The following is a 6658-nucleotide window of genomic DNA, read 5'->3' on the forward strand; positions in this document are numbered from 1 at the left end:
ACGTACCGGGCAACCTAGGCACCACTCTCGGGCGTTGCTCCACCAAATCGAATAGCTAGGGCCTTAGAAGTCAACGCCAGAAGCATACAATACAATATAAGTACAAAAGTTTTTCCATCATATAAAACGAATAATTGCAAACAGTGTGAAAGACAGGGACATTTCTACGTTCCGGGCTACCTAGGCTTCACTCTATGGCGTTCTTCCACCACATCGAAAAACAACGGCCACAGAAGTCAACGCCAGAGGCATAAAATACAATATAAATACAACACGTTTTCCATCGTATAACAGGAATAATTGCAACCAGTGTTAAGTTTATGGTCATTTCTACGTTCCGGGCAACATAGGCTTCATTCTAGGGCGTTGCTCCACTAGGTCGAATAGTTAGGGGCTTAGAAGTCAACGCCAGAAGCATAAAATACGATATAGATACAACAGTTTTTCCATCGTATAAAACGAATAATTGCAACCAGTGTGAAAGTAATGGCCATTTCTACGTTCCGGGCACACTAGGCTTCGCACTAGGGCGTTGTTCCACCAGATCGAATTGCTAGGGCCTTAGAAGTCAACGCCCAAAGCATAAAATACAATAAAAGTACAACAGTTTTTCCTTCATATAGCATGAATAATTGCAATCAGTGTGAAAGTAATGATCATTTCGACGTTTCGGTCATCCTAGATTTAACTGTGAGGCACTGCTCCACCAGATCGAATACGTAGGGCCTTAGAAGACAACGCCAGAAGCATAAAGTACAATAAAAATGCAACAGTTTGTCCATCGTATAACAGGAATAATTGCAACCAGAGTGAAAGTAATGGTCCTTTCTAGGTTCCGGGCAACCCAGGGTTCACTCTAGGGCATTGCTCCCCCAGATCGAATAGATAGGGCCTAAAAAGTCAACGCCAGAAGCATAAAATACAATATAAATACAACAGCTTTTCCACTATATAAAATGAATATTTGCAAACAGTGTGAAAGTAATGGTCATTTCTATGTTCCGGGCAACCTAGGCTTCACTCTAGGGCGTTGCTCCACCAGGTCGAATAGCTGCGACCTTAGAAGACAACGCCTGATGCATAAAATACAATAAAAATACAACAGTTTTTCCGTCGTATAGCAGGAATAATTCCAACCAATGTGAAAGTAACGGTCACTTCTACGTTCCGGGCAACCTAGGCTTCACTCTAGGGCGTTGCTCCACCACATCAAATAGATACGGCCTTAGAAGTCAACTCCAGAAGCATAAAATACAATATAATTAAAACAGTTTTTCCATCGTATAAAATGAATAATTGCAAACAATGTGAAAGTAACGGTCATTCCTACGTTCCTGGCAACCTAGGCTTCACTCTAGGGCGTTGCACCACCAGATCGCATAGTTAGGGCCTAAGGAGTCGAAGCCAGAAGAATGAAATACAATATAAATACAACAGCTTTTCCACCATTTAAATGAATATTTGCAAACAGTGTGAATGTAATGGTCATTTCTACGTTCCGGGCAACCTAGGCTTCACTCTAGGGCATTGCTCCACCAGATCGAATAGATAGGGCCTAAGAAGTCAACGCCAGAAGCATAAAATACAATATAAATACAACAGCTTTTCCACCATATAAAATGAATATTTGCAAACAGTGTGAAAGTAATGGTCATTTCTACGTTCCGGGCAACGTATGCTTCACACTAGGGCGTTGCTCCTCCAGATCGAATAGCTAGCGCATTAGAAGTCAACGCCAGACGCATAAGATAGAATAAAAATACAACAGTTTTTCCACCGTATAACAGGAATAATTGCAACCAGTGTGAATGTCATGGTCATTTCTACGTTCAGGGCAACATTGGCTTCACTCTAGGGCGTTGCTCCACCAGATCGAATAGTTAGGGCCTTGGAAGTCAACGCCCGAAGCATAAAATACAAAATAAATAGAACAGTTTTTCCATCGTATAAAACGAATAATTGCTACCAGTGTGAAAGTTATGTTCATTGCTACGTTCCGCGCACCCTAGCCTTCACCCAAGGGCGTTGTTCCACCAGATGGAATAGTTAGGGCCTAAGAAGTCAACGCCAGAAGCATAAAATACGATATAAATACAACAGCTTTTCCATCGTATAAGACGAATAATTGCAACCAGTGAGAATGTAATGGTCATTTCTACGTTCTGGGCAGCCTAGGCTTCACTCTAGGGCGTTGCTCCACCAGATCGAATAATTAGGGCCTTAGAAATCAACGCCAGAAGCATAAAATACAATAAAGATGCAACAGTTTTTCCATCGTAAAACAGGAATAATTGCAAGCAGTGTGAAGGTAATGGTCTTTTCTACGTTCCGGGCAACCTAGGCTTCACTCTAGGGCGGTGCACCACCAGATCCAATAGTTAGGGCCTAAGAAGTCAACGCCAGAAGCATAAAATGCAACATAAATACAACAGATTTTCCATCGTATATAATGTATATTTGCAAACAATGTGAAAGTAATGGTCATTTCTACGTACCGGGCAACCTAGGCACCACTCTCGGGCGTTGCTCCACCAAATCGAATAGCTAGGGCCTTAGAAGTCAACGCCAGAAGCATACAATACAATATAAGTACAAAAGTTTTTCCATCATATAAAACGAATAATTGCAAACAGTGTGAAAGATATGGACATTTCTACGTTCCGGGCTACCTAGGCTTCACTCTATGGCGTTCTTCCACCACATCGAAAAGCAACGGCCACAGAAGTCAACGCCAGAGGCATAAAATACAATATAAATACAACACCTTTTCCATCGTATAACAGGAATAATTGCAACCAGTGTTAAGGTTATGGTCATTTCTACGTTCCGGGCAACATAGGCTTCATTCTAGGGCGTTGCTCCACTAGGTCGAATAGTTAGGGGCTTAGAAGTCAACGCCAGAAGCATAAAATACGATATAGATACAACAGTTTTTCCATCGTATAAAACGAATAATTGCAACCAGTGTGAAAGTAATGGCCATTTCTACGTTCCGGGCACACTAGGCTTCGCACTAGGGCGTTGTTCCACCAGATCGAATTGCTAGGGCCTTAGAAGTCAACGCCCAAAGCATAAAATACAATAAAAGTACAACAGTTTTTCCTTCATATAGCATGAATAATTGCAATCAGTGTGAAAGTAATGATCATTTCGGCGTTTCGGGCATCCTAGATTTAACTGTGTGGTATTGCTCCACCAGATCGAATACGTAGGGCCTTAGAAGTCAAATGCGGAAGCATAAAGTACTATAAAAATCCAACAGTCTGTCCTTCGTATAACAGGAATAATTGCAACCCGTGCGAAAGTGATGGTCATTTCTACGTTCCGGGCAACCCAGGCTTCACTCTAGGGCGTTGTTCCACCAGATCGTATAGTTAGGGCCTAAGAAGTCAACGCCAGAAGCATAAAATACAGTAAAAATGGAACAGTTTTTTAATCATGTAGAATGAATAATTGTAATCAGTGTGAAAGTGATGATCATTTCGACGTTTCGGTCATCCTAGATTTAACTGTGAGGCACTGCTCCACCAGATCGAATACGTAGGGCCTTAGAAGTCAACGCCAGAAGCATAAAGTACAATAAAAATGCAACAGTTTGTCCATCGTATAACAGGAATAATTGCAACCAGAGTGAAAGTAATGGTCCTTTCTAGGTTCCGGGCAACCCAGGGTTCACTCTAGGGCATTGCTCCCCCAGATCGAATAGATAGGGCCTAAAAAGTCAACGCCAGAAGCATAAAATACAATATAAATACAACAGCTTTTCCACTATATAAAATGAATATTTGCAAACAGTGTGAAAGTAATGGTCATTTCTATGTTCCGGGCAACCTAGGCTTCACTCTAGGGCGTTGCTCCACCAGGTCGAATAGCTGCGACCTTAGAAGACAACGCCTGAAGCATAAAATACAATAAAAATACAACAGTTTTTCCGTCGTATAACAGGAATAATTGCAACCAGTCTGAAAGACATTGTCATTTCTACGTTGCGGGCAACCTAGGCTTCTCTCTAGGGCGTTGCTATACCAGACCGAATAGTTAGGGCCTAGGAAGTCATCGCCAGAAGCATATAATACAATATAAATACAACACCTTTTCCATCGTATAACAGGAATAATTGCAACCAGCGTTCAGGTTATGGTCATTTCTACGTTCCGGGCAACATAGGCTTCATTCTAGGGCGTTGCTCCACTAGATCGAATAGTTAGGGCCTTAGAAGTCAACGCCAGAAGCATAAAATACGATATAGATACAACAGTTTTTCCATCGTATAAAACGAATAATTGCAACCAGTGTGAAAGTTATGGTCATTTCTACGTTCCGGGCAACCTAGGCTTCATCCTAGGGCGTTGCTCCAACAGATCGAATAGTTAGGTCCTAAGAAGTGAACGCCAGAAGCATAAAATGCAATAAAAATACAACAGTTTTTCCATCGTATAGCAGGAATAATTTGCAACCAGTGTGATAGTAGTGGTCATTTCTACATTCCGGGCAACCCAGGTTTCACTCCAGGGCGTTGCTCCACCAGATCGAATAGTTACGGCCTAAGAAGTCAACGCCAGAAACATAAAATACGATGAAGATGCAACAGTTTTTCCATCGTATAAAAAGATTAATTGCAATCAGAGTGAAAGTTATGGTCATTTCTACATTCCGAGCAACCTAGGCTTCACTCTAGGGCGTTGCTCCACCAGATCGAATAGTTAGGTCCTTAGAAGTCAACGCCCGAAGCATATAATACGATATAAATACAACAGCATTTCCATCGTATTAAATGAATAATTGCAAACAGTGTGAAAGTAGTGGTCATTTCTACGTTCCGGGCAACCTAGGCTTCACTCTACGGCGTTGTTCCACCAGATCGAATAGTTAGGTCCTAAGAAGTCAACACCAGAAGAATAAAATACAAAATAAATGCAACAGCCTTTACACCGTCTAAAACGAATAATTGCAACCTGTGTGAAGGTTATGGTCATATCTACGTTCCGGGCAACATAGGCTTCACTGTCGGGCGTTGCTCCACCAGATCGAAATGTTAGGGCCTAAGAAGTCAACGTCCGAAGCATAAAATACGATATAAATACAACAGCATTTCCATCGTATTAAATGAATAATTGCAAACAGTGTGAAAGTAGTGGTCATTTCTACGTTCCGGGCAGCCTAGGCTTCACTGTATGGCGTTCTTCCACCACATCGAATAGCTACGGCATCAGAAGTCCACGCCTGAAGCATAAAATACAATAAAAATACAACAGTCTTTTCATCGCATAACAGGAATAATTGCAACAAGCGTGAAAGTAATGATCATTTCGGCGTTACGGGCATCCTAGACTTAACTCTGAGGCATTGCTCCACCAGATCGAATAATTAGGGCCTGAGAAGTCAACGCCAGAAGCATAAAATACAATATAAATACAACAGTTTTTCTATCGTATAAAACGAATAATTGCAACCAGTATGAAACTTATGGTCATTTCTACTTTCCGCGCAACCTAGGCTTCACTCTAGGGCCTTGCTCTACCAGATCGAATAGTTAGGTCCTTAGAAGTCAACGCCAGAAGCATAAAATGCAATAAAAGTACAACAGTTTTTCCATCGTTTAACAGGAATAATTTGCAACCAGTGTGATAGTAGTGGTCATTTCTACGTTCCGGGCCACCTAGGTTTCACTCCAGGGCGTTGCTCCACCAGATCGAATAGTTACGGCCTAAGAAGTCAACGCCAGAAGCATAAAATACGATAAAGATGCAACAGTTTTTCCTTCGTATAAAATGAATAATTGCAAACAGTGAAAGATATGGACATTTCTACGTTCCAGGCAACCTAGGCTTCACTCTAGGGCGTTGCTCCACCAGATCAAACAGTTAGGGCCTTAGAAGTCAACGCCCGAAGCATTAAATACAAAATAAATAGAACAGTTTTTCCATTGTATAAAACGAATAATTGCTACCAGTGTGAAAGTTGTGGTCATTTCTACGTTCCGGGCAACCTAGGCTTCACTGTACGGCGATGCTCCACCAGATCAAACAGTTAGGGCCTTGGAAGTCAACGCCCGAAGCATAAAATACAAAATAAATAGAATGGTTTTTCCATTGTATAAAACGAATAATTGCTGCCAGTGTAAAAGTTATGGTCATTTGTACGTTCCGGGCAACCTAGGCTTCTCCCTAGGGCGTTGCACCACCAGATCGAATAGTTAGTGCCTAAGAAGTGAACGCCAGAAGCATAAAATACAATATAAATACAACAGTTTTTCCATCGTATAAAACGAATAATTGCAACCAGTATGAAACTTATGGTCATTTCTACTTACCGGGCAACCTAGGCTTCACTCTAGGGCGTTGCTCTACCAGATCGAATAGTTAGGGCCTTAGAAGTCAACTCCAGAAGAATAAAATACAATATAAATAGAAGAGTTTTTCCAGCGTATAAAATGAATAATTGCAAACAGTGTGAAAGTAATGGCCAACTCTACGTTCCGGGCATCCTAGGCTTCACTCTAGGGCGTAGCTCCACCACATCGAATAGCTACGGCCTTAGGAGTCAACGCCTGAACCATAAAATACAATAAAAGTATCACAGTTTTTCCATCGTATAACAGGAATAATTGCATCAACTGTGAAGGTAATGGTCATTTCTAGGTTCCGGGCAACCTAGG

The sequence above is a fragment of the Calliopsis andreniformis genome, unplaced genomic scaffold (genome assembly GCF_051401765.1).
Source record: "Calliopsis andreniformis isolate RMS-2024a unplaced genomic scaffold, iyCalAndr_principal scaffold0007, whole genome shotgun sequence".
NCBI lineage: Eukaryota > Metazoa > Arthropoda > Insecta > Hymenoptera > Andrenidae > Calliopsis > Calliopsis andreniformis.